General features: G+C 46.4%; 1 long non-coding RNA gene across 1 annotated transcript in view; it reads right to left on the bottom strand.

Annotated features, from left to right (window-relative positions):
- Positions 1–1537: 1537 nt before the first annotated feature.
- Positions 1538–12859, bottom strand: part of Gm15983 — a 30379-nt gene continuing 19057 nt past the window's right edge. Inside the window, exons 2-3 of the long non-coding RNA XR_003951974.1 lie at positions 4563–5478; positions 1538–1845 (exon numbers count right to left, since the gene is read on the bottom strand). This is a non-coding gene — a long non-coding RNA (predicted gene 15983). The remainder of the gene's footprint in view (positions 1846–4562; positions 5479–12859) is intronic.

Here is a 12859-nt window from a genome sequence, read left to right as displayed (position 1 = left end):
TTTAGGTACAGAATTGTAACTCATTAAGCTAAGATAGATAATAGAATACTTTATCTAAATTGCCAAATATGACAGACTGGATGTTAATTGCATATCGTACTTTGTAATTTACATAACTGTTATGGTTATGCTCAATTTATGTCTGACAGAAGAGCCTTTTTTAAAATTTGGACAGAAAAGATGATGCTGGGGATTGGTTCCAAGGCTTCCAATTAATCCAGCCCTCAAAATTGGGAATCTGCATGTCCAAATGCTGAAGGTTCTTGTCCCCAACTGGCTTTTGATTGGTCAATAAAGAGACAATGACCAGTGGTTGGGAAGGCAGACTGAAGCAGGACCTTTAGATTTGCATGGGCTAGCAACTGAGAGAAGGGAAAACAGAGAATTGCCATAATTCAGAGGGAGATGGATCGGATATAGAGCTGCAGAAGGAAAAACTATCCGAAATGTAGGTGAGAAGGAATATGGGCCCCTGGAAAGGCTATCCAGAAGCATCTTGTGCAGCAAAGACTAGGGAGCCACCCAGAAGGAACCAGGGCAACAAAAATAAAATATAGAACTAGAGGGCGTTAAGCCAGAATTATAGGAGGAAAATGTGTACTAGCCAAGGGGAGGATTAGAACTGCCCAGACTTTGAGCTAGCTGAGGCATTTTAAAACTAACTGGTGTGTGTGTGTGTGTGTGTGTGTGTGTGTGTGTGTGTGCACGCACACATGCACTAGGGGCACATTGCAGGTGTCCAGAGAACCAGAAGATGTGAGGAGCCGCCCTCACATTTGCCATTATAAGATGGCACTGACAGCTGTGTTCTAAGTGGTAAACATAGTCTGCACACATGCAGGGGCAGTTTTCCCACCATGTGTTCTGCCTTTCCCGTGATGACAACTGGGCCGATGGGCTGCAGCTAATCAGGGAGTAATACGTCCTAGGTGGAGGATAATTCTCCTTAAAAAGGGATGGGGTTTCGCCATTTCCTTGCTTGCTCTCTTGCACTCTGGCTCCTGAAGATGTAAGCAATAAAGCTTTGCCGCAGAAGATTCTGGTTTGTTGCGTCTTTCCTGGCCGGTCGTGAGAACGCGTCTAATAACAAGAAGAGGGCATCTGAGCCCCTGGAGTTACAGGCATTTGTGAGCTGGGAGCCAAACTTGAGTCTCCTGCAAGGTCAGTGGTGCTTCTAACCACTGAGCCATCTCTCCAGATCCATCTGTTTTGTTTTTTTATCGTGTGCTGTTGTGTCTTGTCACTGATGTAGATGTCAAAGGACAATGTTAGCTCTCAGTCCTCACCTCCCACCATGTTCAAGGCAAAGTCCCTCATATTCAGTGCTGCATATATGAAGCCAGCCAGCCCATGGGCTTCAAAGAATTCTCCTGTCTCTACCATCCATCTCAACACAGGAGTGATGGAATTACAGAAATCGCTGTTATGCCCAGCATTCCTGGGGTCCTCATGTTTCCATGGTAAGACCTTTACCCACCGAGCCATCTCCCAAGCCCAGGACTCTTCACTCTACAGGTCTTCCAGCTGCTATGCAGACCTGCAGTGTCAGACCTGTGGCTCTTGACCTTGAGTAGAAGGTCTTATGTCTGAGAAGTCAAAATTCCACAGCCTCTGGCAGCATCTGAGAACCCAGGTGTCAGAATTCCTCAGCCTCTGACTGTAACCATTGTCACTGCCCCCGAGCTTGGGAGTGAGGAGTTGACTCTCTGGCCCAGGAAGAACTGGCCTTGGGGTCATCTGCACTTGGCCTCTGTGTGTGTGGTGCAAACAGTCCTGGCTGAAGCCGCATCTTCAGGGGCTGCACCGATCGATGGAGAATCCTTTTGTCCAGCATAGCTAGGGCACCTGGGGAGAGTCCAACAGCTACCAATTAGGAAGCCACATGGCTTTACTATCAGTGTCAGAAGTGATTACAATAAGAACTCATCGTTAATGTTGAAAGTGATTATAATAAATTCTAACAGTGCTTTAACAGTGTCAGACACTCTCTGAGAACCCCAGGAAAGGGTGAGTCTCCTCATCTCTCTCTAAAGAGTTTTGAAACTCACTCATCCTGCATCCTGACCCATCTCTACTGCACTGTTCCACGGGGGGGGGGGGGGGGGGGGGAGAATTCCTATGCAAAACCAGTATCTTAAATACCTATGGCTTCACAGACAGCCATAGTTTGTATTCTAAACTCCAGTGGCTTAGAGAATGCATCATTTGTTCTGATGACAAAGCCACAGCTGGACCAAGCTAATCAGGAAGTACCCACTTCCATCCTAGTTTCTCTGGGGGAGGGGAGCTACCGGGTGATGACTAGTACCAGGCACGAATTCAGCCTGGGAAAGCTGTGGGCCAACTGCCCTTGTTCCTGTCCACAGGATACTTGGGCTTCCTGAGAGCACAACTGAGTCCAAAGAGCCAAGAAGAAGCTGCTGTGACTTCGGACTTTTCTAAGTTAACCTTGGGGTTGGCAAGATGGCTGCACAGGTAAAGGTACTTGCTGACAAGCCTGACAGCCTGAGTTGGATTCTCAGGGTCTACAGAGAGAGAACCAACTTTGACAAATTACTCTCTGACCTCCATTACTCACACCATAACACATAAGCTTACACAGACACACAAGTAAATGACTGTTTAAATGATGGTGGTGGTGGTGGTGTGGTGGTGGTGGTAATAATAATTGACTAAACCAGTATTGCATAGAGCCATCAGCCTGATACCTGTTCTGCGAAACCTTCTTTGGTTCAGGGAGAAGGGGATTCCATTCTACCCTTGAGAGAGGTCGTCAAACTTCCAGAACCTGTGACAGCAAGTGGTATTTTGCATAACTTCTCCAGGCTCTTCCAATTCACTGAACTCAACTTTTAACATGCAGTGCCCACAAGCCAGGGGGGGGGGTCAGGGATTTAGAAAGAAAGTCACTGGGACCCAAGAAAAGACAATAGGAAAAGCTACGCTGTGCTTGGGGAGGGCAGGCCCATACTAAATAGTCCCCTGCAGTAGTTACATATTTTCACTTCATTTCCTCACAGCCCTGGAGCTCTACTAATTAGAAGCTCATTTGAGATAACTGGTTACCAATTTAAAAAACGTAAATACCTGGAGGGGCTGCCAGAGCCCTCCAAGTGCTAGCTGGTAAGTGCCTTTCAAGGATTGCTTCCATGCCTTGCTGTGAGCTGGCTACTGAGGGAGGCTGAGAAAGTGCTGGCAACTGTGGCTGGGGAAATGCAGGGGAGAGAGAGGGGGCTGTTGTTCCTAAGAGCCAGAAGATGAGGCTGTCTCGAAGTCACACAAGTGTTCTCATGTATGATCTGTCACTTACCCTGACCAGACTTCAGTGTGCTGAGGTCACCATAGTCACAATCAATCAGGTACAGCTCTTTTCTCCCCTCCCACCCTTCTCTTTTACACAAGAGTTTCATGTAACCCAGGCTGGCCTGGAACTCACCAAGGGTTTTCTTGATCGTCTGATTCTCTCTCTCTCTCTCTCTCTCTCTCTCTCTCTCTCTCTCTCTCTCTCACACACACACACACACACACACACACACACACACACACACACATACACACATGTACCACATGCCTATCTGGTGTCCATAGAGGCCAGAAGAGGGTGTCAGGTCCCTTGGAACTAGAATTTCAGACAGTTGTGAGTTACAGACAGTTGTGAGCTGCCGTTTGGGTGCTGGGCATCAAACCTAGATATCTCCCCTTGAAGAGCTTGTTCACTCTTGCTCTTTTTGAAGAGAGTCACTGCTGTGCTCCCGACTAGAAGACCCTTAATTCACACTGTCACACACACCCATCAAAGCTCTCTAGAAATCTGGGAAATCCTTCAACAGAAGGAAAAGCTGGGGCAAGATAAAGCAAGAAGCCTGCCAGCTGCCTCCATCCCCCCTCATTCCTAGAAGTGAGTTTCTCTCTCCTAATTTATATGTGCTCTGAAAGGCCATCTGTCACCTGCCCCCTTCTTAACTGACATTTCAAAGCATCTCTGTACTCTAAAGGTCACCAGCCCTGTGTCCGAAAGCCTCTAAGTGACATTAAGCTTGCATGAAGACACAGGCTACAGAGTGGATTTGCTCTTGAGTGGGCTGGAGTGTCTGTGTGAAGAATCAAGCGCTCTCCCCAGCGGAGGGATAAACCTGTCTATGCTATGGCCTGGTTGTTGAGGACTTAGAAGATTACCGACTCCAGAGCCCTTTGAGGTGAGTGTCTCAGTGTCCATTTTTCCACTTCACAAAAGCTGATGTCAGACAGGTTTAGCCACTAACCAACCTGTTCTCACACAGCAAGCAGAGTTTAACTACTACCATTGAGTTGGAGGTGACCATTGCAATCTTGAAGCAGAGCAGCTCTGATCACTGATAGGAGACCTTCGTGGGACAAAGGAATTGGGGAGGAAGGTCCATGACCCTCCCCTGCTGTCGCAAATCAGGATTAAGAGGCAAAAAGGGAGGCCTGAACTAGGAGGAACTAGCTGTCATTCTAACAGCTCATTTATTCATAAACAGCAATAAACAAGTAAATAGCGAGATGGGATCGCATTCGTTCACACGTGCACACACACTAACCTCTGATCTGGCTGGCTTGATGCGCTCAGATAAGGTTCTAGACTCCTTCCTGCTGATTTTGGATTCCGCTGGAGCTAGACCTCAGCGATGCAGGTTTGTCTCGTCTGGGCAGTAGTGTCCATTTGGGCGTCTGTGTGGAGTCATCTCTCAACACTACACATCTCCATTGGGCCCAGGGGTGAATGAGTTGCCGTGCCAGACCAGGGGTTTTTAAACTAAATTCAGCCAATTACAACTAGGGTGTTTCATACATTACTTCATGGGCTTCCCTTATCATCCGCACACGTGCACACACACTCTGTATGGCTTGGTTTCCATAGTTATCTGGGGCCGCAGATGTGGTCCAGGGCTGTGGCGGCAGGTAGCTTTGAAGCACCGGGAAAAGTGTCTTCTGGGACCATGTGTTCCTTACACCTACATTATGTAAGAGGTGAGCAATCGACTAGGGGTGGTGGGTTTCCCCATAGAATAGCTGCTGTAGTCCACACGCACTGATTCACTGTGCTGGGCTCCGGTAGGATTCTCTTTTCCTTCTGTCAGGGTTTGTCTGAATAGATGCTTCTCTACATTCTCCTGGGTAAAGTCACACAATAGTGAGGTGAGCACTGGAGCTGAGACAGAACGTGTTTCTCCTGAGTTTTGTTTCTGAAAATCATTCTTCATAGAGAAGCCACTGGTTCAATGTGGTGAAGAGAGGGAACAGTCTAAAGGCTTTAGTGGGAGAGCAGTGTTGGTGCTTACTGCACGCTGTCTGTGACAACCCTCGTGCCTCTTCACGCCACAGCAAGCTGAGCGAGGAGCCATGTGTCCAAGGAAGGTTGGAAAGCAAGGAGGCTGGAGGGGACTAAGCTAAGCCCAGTAAGACTGGGTGATCAGCAAAGGCTTCATATGGAGCTGCAGAGGCAGGTAAACCTGGCTGGGGAAGAGGAAGACATTCAAGATGGAGTCCGGGTGTTCTGGAAGTGTAGTAGATGTGGTAAGTCTAACATAGAGGACCAGAGAGTGAATCAAAGGTGGGCTGAGGACCCCAGAGCAAGCTGTGAGGAATGGCATACCTCTGAACAAAGTTCTAGGAAAGAAATGAAACTTGAAGGGACTTGAGGCAATAGGTGGACAGCCCCTGGAGATCCCACAGAGGAATACAACAATGATAGACAAGACTCAGTATTAAAGTCAGCCCACCATCATACACTTTGAGGCAGACACCGGTTGTTTCTCCAGGCATGGCCATTAGGAGCCATCTTGAAAGACAAACTCATAATAAAAATCACTGCTGGAAAGGCCTTCATGGAAATGGTTGATGCTAGGCCAAAGCTCACTGTCTTTGCCTAGCATGGATAGATCTACATTCAGTCTCTAGCACTACATTAAGTAAACAAGCACTAAACAAGATGGTGGGGGCTGCAACTCAGGCACTGTAAGAGTGCTTGTCTGGCATTCAGGAAGCTTTTGATTAGATGCCCAAGAGCTGCATACACCAGGCACAGTGGCACATACCTATAATCATAGCCCTTCTGAGATGGAGAATCAAAAATTCAAGGCCATCCTTGACCACACTGCAAATTTGAGGCTATCCTGGGCTACTTGAAACTCTGTCTCAAAAGATAACTTTGAAGAGGGCAGGTGCTGGGGAGACTTCTGCACAGGTAAGATCACTTGCTACCATCAACCTGAGGATTTGTGTGGAGAGCTGAGGAAGCCCTGAGTGAATGTGTGTTGTTGACAGGAGTATAGCCTTGTCAAGGATCAATGCCTCACATGAACGGCAAAGCCTTCCTGTTCCAAGTAGAGGTGAATACAGAATCAGCAACTCAGTGTCCTCCTCCTGCATGTCTACAGCCTGAGACTGCTCGCCTGTGGAGACTGCCTACCTATGGAGACCGCTCACCTATGCAGACTGCCTACCTATGGAGACCACTCACCTATGCAGACTGCCTACCTATGGAGACCGCCCACCTATGCAGACTGCCTACCTATGGAGACCGCTCACCTATGCAGACTGCCTACCTATGGAGACCGCTCACCTATGCAGACTGTCTACCTATGGAGACCGCTCACCTATGCAGACTGTCTACCTATGGAGACCGCTCACCTATGCAGACTACCTATGGAGACTGCCCACCTATGGAGACTGCCCACCTATGGAGACTGCCCACCTATGGAGACCACCCATTGAGACAATCTAACTTCCCTGCTCCTCTCCTCAACCCCATCCCTGTGCCTTACAGATAATCTGCAGTTCTGGATTAAGAGTTCTTGTAAACCAGGCAGTGGTGGCGCACGCCTTTAATCCCAGCACTCAGGAGGCAGAGGCAGGCAGATTTCTGAGTTCAAGGCCAGCCTGGTCTACAAAGTGAGCTCCAGGACAGCCAGGACTACACAGAGAAACCCTATCTCGGGGAAAAAAAAAAGAGTTCTTATAAATAAATGATGTTGCTCCAGATAGATCTGCCCACCTGATCCCAGCTCTTGTGCTTCTTCTCTCTCTCTCTCTCTCTCTCTCTCTCTCTCTCTCTCTCCCTCCCTCCCTCTCTCTCTCTCTCTTTCTGTCTCTGTCTCTCTCTATCTCTGTCTCTCTGTGAGTGTGTGTGTGTGTGTGTGTGTGTGTGTGTGTGCGTGTGTGCGTGCGTGCACACGTGCCTGCCTGCCTGCCTGTCTGTCTGCCTGCCTGTCTGTCTGTCTGTCTGTCCTTTCTTCATTCCTTCATCACCCAGTTACATTCCCATGACCAAGCCCTTCAAGCCTCAATGGATCTGAGTTTGAATCTCTAGTTCTCACAAAAAAAAAAAATTAAAAATAAAAATACATTTTAAATGTATATAAGAGTGCCTGTAACCCCAGGACTGGAGACAGGTAGAGACATGTAAATTCTGAGAATTCCCTGGCCAACCAGCCTAGCAAAATCGGTGCATTCTAGACTCAATGGGGACTAAGTTCCAAGGAAATAAATCAGAATGTGGCACAGGTCCCTGCTGTTCTCTGGCCTCTGTGCATGTGTGTATGCATACAGGTACACAACACACACATTTTAAAAAATAAAAATAAATCTTTTTAAAATGAGAGTCAAGAAAAGGCTGGTCCAAAGCATCACTTTGCTGATTCTTTATAAATGGAACTGAGTAAGCAAATCTGTTTGTAGAGCCATTGTTTCACCGGCCACCAACAATAAAGGTTCTCATAAGTGGATTATTTTTATGATCCTGCCTCTGGGTCTCTGACGAGGAACTTGGCTCCTTTAATTACATGGAAGGCCAATTACCACTGTATAGCTGCACTGCTCTCTAGATTGACTCTCACTGTGCCATCTCCACAGCTTCATTCTGGAGAGCACACAGGCCCCTTGAAGACACTTGAGGCACATAATGTGGGAAATAAAGATGTTTTAGCGAATTCAATTTAAGCTACAACATGAAAGTTATTTTGTTGAATAAAACATAACGCAATAATGAGCTTGTGTGTGTCAACCCTCTGGGGGAGGCAGTAATAGCTGGAGAGAGCATCCTTCCCTCTCCCCATCTCTCAGGCTCATTAGAGTAATAGATAACACATAGAGAGCTTCATCTAGAATTAAGGGCCTTCCCTGCCACTGTGCAGCCTGGGAGAGTGCAAGAGAAGACAAGGGACTGGCTTGGGAGCCCTTGCTCCCACTACCTATCTAGAAAAGACTTTTCTGAGAATCGTTTTCTTAAATATTTCACAATGGAAGGCTTAAAGACAAAGTTATTGTAGTGGTTGCTCAATCCTATCCACACAGCCTTAATTAATGTCCCTCTCCACTAGGCAATGGGTGTTGTTGTTGTTGTTGTTGTTGTTGTTGTTGTTGTTGTTGTTGTTGTTGTTGTTTGGGGTTTTGGGTTAGGTTGGAGGTGGGGTGGTGGTTGGTTTGGTTTGGTTTTGAGAGAAGGTTTCATTATATAACCGGCTGGTCTGGAATTTGCTTCTGTGTAGACCAGGCTGGCCTGGAACTCACAGATCCATAAACCTGCCTCCCAAGCACTGCATTAAAGATGTGCACGCGCCAGTAACTGAGTTGTTCTTACCTGTAAGGAGGAAGAGAGTCGCTCAGGAATGTGCTGGCCTCACAAGCTCAAACCCGAGCTCAGTCCCAACAGTCGATGTTTGAAAAGCAGCCATGGAGGACTGGCACACACCAGGACCAGGGAAGCAGAGACAGGCGGATCCCTAGGCAGGCCACCACTATATCTGGCTACTGAAGAACTACACCTAAGACTTACCACTAGCCTCCAAGTGCTCATTCACACACGTGCACACATCAACAAAAGAAGAGGAGGAAGAGATTCTGGGCACAATCCTCACATCTGCAATCCCACCCTTTAAGGGGCTGAAGCAGGATCGCCATGAGTTCAAGGCAAGGCTCAGCCTCAGTGTGAGACCCTGTCCCAAAAAGGAAAAGGGATCTCAAGCCTTTGAAAGAAGCCGCTCCCTAGGCCCACTGGGAAAATAGCCGCTCCCTAGGCCCACTGGGAGAGTAGCCCGCTCCCTAGGCCCACTGGGAGAGTAGCCCGCTCCCTAGGCCCACTGGGAGAGTAGCCCACTCCCTAGACCCACTGGGAGAGTAACCGCTCCCTAGGACCACTGGGAAAGTAGCCCGATCCCTAGGACCACTGGGAAATACTCACCGTCACTGACAGCAATCTTGACTAGTTTGGGAGAAAAAAAAACTAACATCAAAGCTGAATTCAGAAAATATGATCGATCACCTGGACCCAAAAGGAGCAAGAAAGTGCCAGAGCAAGGACAACACACCATTCATGCATGGCTGTGGCATTACTAGTTGACTCAACCCTGACACCCCAGAGGATCACCCTGATCCTCCCCAGAGGATCACCCAGAAATATGCATCACACATTGCCCTGCAGAATTGTGCAAATGATGTTCTTGAAGGTTGGGTGGCTGTGATGAGCTGACTCAGCCGCTTTGAAGCACGAGCCCCAAAGCAGTAAAACAAAGTACTTTCAGTGCTGCTGTATCTACCCATTATCAGTAAGCCATCGCCCTCTCACCAACCTGCCAGAACTTTGATATCTTGTCTTATCAAATTTTCACACCACCTTGCTGAGAATAATAAGAAAGGTGCCTGAAGGAGACCAGCTGCCTCAGGGAGAGGGTTTCTCCATCTTGATGCAGGATTCATTCTCTGTTCATGGATTTCAAGGCATGGCACCTATGATGATACAACAGGAAACTGCATTTCTAGGACTATTCGTCATAGTCACCGAGGTTAGCTCTTCCTGCTCCAATCTGTCAGCCTCTTTAGTTGCATAATGTGGTGGGACATCCCAGATGATCAGGGGGAGTCGCAGATGACTAGGGATCCAACTTCAAGGTGGGGCCAGGGGATGGGGAGATCTGAGTTTGGATCTCCCAAGCTCCTACATAAAAAATGTGTGGCATGGAGGTGTGCCTTGTATGACCTGAGTTCTGGGGAGATGGAAACTTCTGGAGCTTGCTAGCATCTAGTCTAACCTAATTGCTGAGTTCCAGGTTCACTCAGAAATCCTGTCTCAAAAAATAAAGCAGAGAGTGATAGAGAAATATGCGTGCTCATGTGCACAAGCACTCACATTCACAGAGAGGGGGAGGGAGAGGGAGAGGGAGAGATCCATACAAATGCACATAAAACAGCCCAGTCTCCATCCTGCTGTTGGTCTCCCCTGATTCCCAAGGACTCTCCTACAATGCCTCTAGCTTCCAACTGTTCTCTCAGCCTTTGCTTCCATGATGCACTCTATCCTGGATTACAGTCACCTTCACAAACAGGAACTCCAGAAAGCAAATGGTGACAGTGAAGAGAAACATCTAGGGGAAGAGAAGGTTAGGCCCTGATGTAGATAGAAAGGCACAAAAGCTGCTATACAGCCAGGCATAGGGTGTCTTAGTTAGGATTTCATTGCTGTAAAGAAACACCATGGCCACAGAAACCCTTATAAAAGCCAACATTCAATTGGTGCTGACGTACAGTTTCAGAGGTTCAATCCATTATCATCATGGCTGGAAACAGCAACATGCAGACAGACATGGTGCTGGCGAAGGATCTGAGAGATAGATGTTGTCCTCAGTTTGCAGAGAGCAACCCTCTGTCCTAGCATCATCCTGTGTTGTTTAGAGATCTCCATGGGACTTCCTTAGTCAACAACTCAACATATACAACCCAGTTCTTCCACTGGGAGTCTTGCCTAGCTACAACGGATGGCCAGTTCAGACTCCATCTCCCTCCTTACCAGGACTCCTCACTAAGAACACCCTCATAGATTCCAGGAAGTTTCCACTGCAATAGGTTTCCACAGTGCCCTCCAAATGCTCCCCAATTCTAACTGTGTCTCCTCACACTCTCCATCCATCCTATTCCCACATACACACCTGATCCCTCCTGCCCCCACCTGTCCCAGGTCCACCTGCAAAATCTATTCTATTTCCCCTTCCCCAGGAGATCCACCCATCCCTCCCAGAGTCCACTTTACCTAAGCTCTCTGGATCTACAGAATGTAGCTTGGTTATCATTTACTTAACAACTAATATCTACCTATAAGTAAATACATACCACATTTGTCTTTCTGAGTCTGGGATACCTCACTCAGAATGATTTTTACAAATTTCATCCACTTGCCTGCAAATTTCATGTCTTTTTTATAGCTGGGTAATACTTCATTGTATAAATTATCACATTTTCTTTATCCATTCCTCAGTTGAGAAACATCTGGGTTGTTTCCAGTTTTGGTCTATTATGAATAAGGCCTCAATGGACAGAGCTGAGCAAGTGTACTTGTGGCAGGATGGAGTGTCCTTGGGCCCAATAGTGGTGTAGGTGGGTTCTGAGGTAGAAAAATTCTCAGTCTTCTGAGGAACGACCATATTAATTAGCGTACTGCCTGCACAAGTTTGCACCGCCACCAGCAATGGAGGAGTGTTCTCTGTGTCCTCACCAGAATTAGTTTGTGTTGTTGATCTTTACCATTCTGACAGATGTAAGATAAGACTCTTGGTTTTCATTTGCATTCCCCTGATGGCTAAGGATGTTGAACGTTTCTCTAAGTGTTTCTTAGCCATTTGAGACTCCTCTGTTTAGATCAGTACCCATTTAATTGGATTGTCTGGGGGGTTTTTGATATCTAGTTTCTTGAGTTCTTTATACATTTTGGATATTAATTCTTTATCAGATATGGAGTTGGTAAAAAATATTTTCTCACTCTGTAAGCTGCCATTTTGCCCTATTGATGGTGTCCTATGCCTTACAGAAGCTTTTCAGTCTCATGAGGTCCCATTTAGCAAGTATTGATTTTACTGCCTGTGCTTTTTGGGTTCTGTTCAGAAAGTTGTCTCCTGTGTCAGTTAGTTCAAGGCTATTGCCTACTTTCTCTTCTATCAGGTTCAGTATATCTGGTTTTATGTTGAGGTCTGTGATCCACTTGGACTTGAGTTTTGTGCAGGGTGATAAGTATAAATCTATTTGCATTTCTCTACATGTAGACATCCAGTTTGACCAGCTCCATTTGTTAAAAATGCTGGGTTTTTTTTTCAATGTATAATTCTGGTTTCTTTATCAAAAAATCAGGTGTCCATGGGTGTATGAATTTATGTCTTGGTCTTTAGTTCCATATATCACCATATGTGTTTGTATGCCAACGCCATTAGTTACTACTATAGCTCTCTAGCACAACTTGAAACCATGCATGGTGATATCTCCAGCAATTCTATTATTGTTCAGGACTATTTTAGCTATTCTGGGTTTTTTGTTTTTCACGTGAAGTTGAGAAGTGTCCTTTTAAGGTCTCTAAAGAATTCTGTAGGAATTTTGATGGGGATTGCACTGTAGATTGCTTTTAGGAAGACGGCCATTTTTCCTATGTTGAGCCTACCAATCCATGAGCATGGAGATCTTTTTATCCTCTGATATCTTCTTCAATTTCTTCCTTCAAAGTCTTGAAGTTTTTGTCATATAAGTCTTTCATTTGCTTGGTTACACAAGATATTTTATATAATTTGTGGCTATTGTGAAGGGTGTTGTTTCCCTGATTTCTTTCTCAGCTCTCTGTTATTTGTATATAGGAAGGTTACTGACTTTTTTTTATAGTCAATCTTGTATCTAGCCACTTCATTGAAGGTGTTTATCAGCTGCAGAAGTTCCCTGGTAGAACTTTAGGGTCACATATGTATACTATCCTATCATCCATCTACCAGTAGGGAATACTTTGGCTTCTTCCTTTCCAGTTTGTATCCCCTTGCTCTCCGTTAGTTGCCTTCTTGCTCTATGTAGAACTGTAAGTACTATATAGAAT

Source organism: Mus musculus, chromosome 16 (genome assembly GCF_000001635.26).
Source record: "Mus musculus strain C57BL/6J chromosome 16, GRCm38.p6 C57BL/6J".
Classification (NCBI taxonomy): Eukaryota; Metazoa; Chordata; class Mammalia; order Rodentia; family Muridae; genus Mus; species Mus musculus.
Note: the sequence above shows the minus strand (reverse complement) of the source record. Positions and strands in the feature narration are given on the sequence as shown.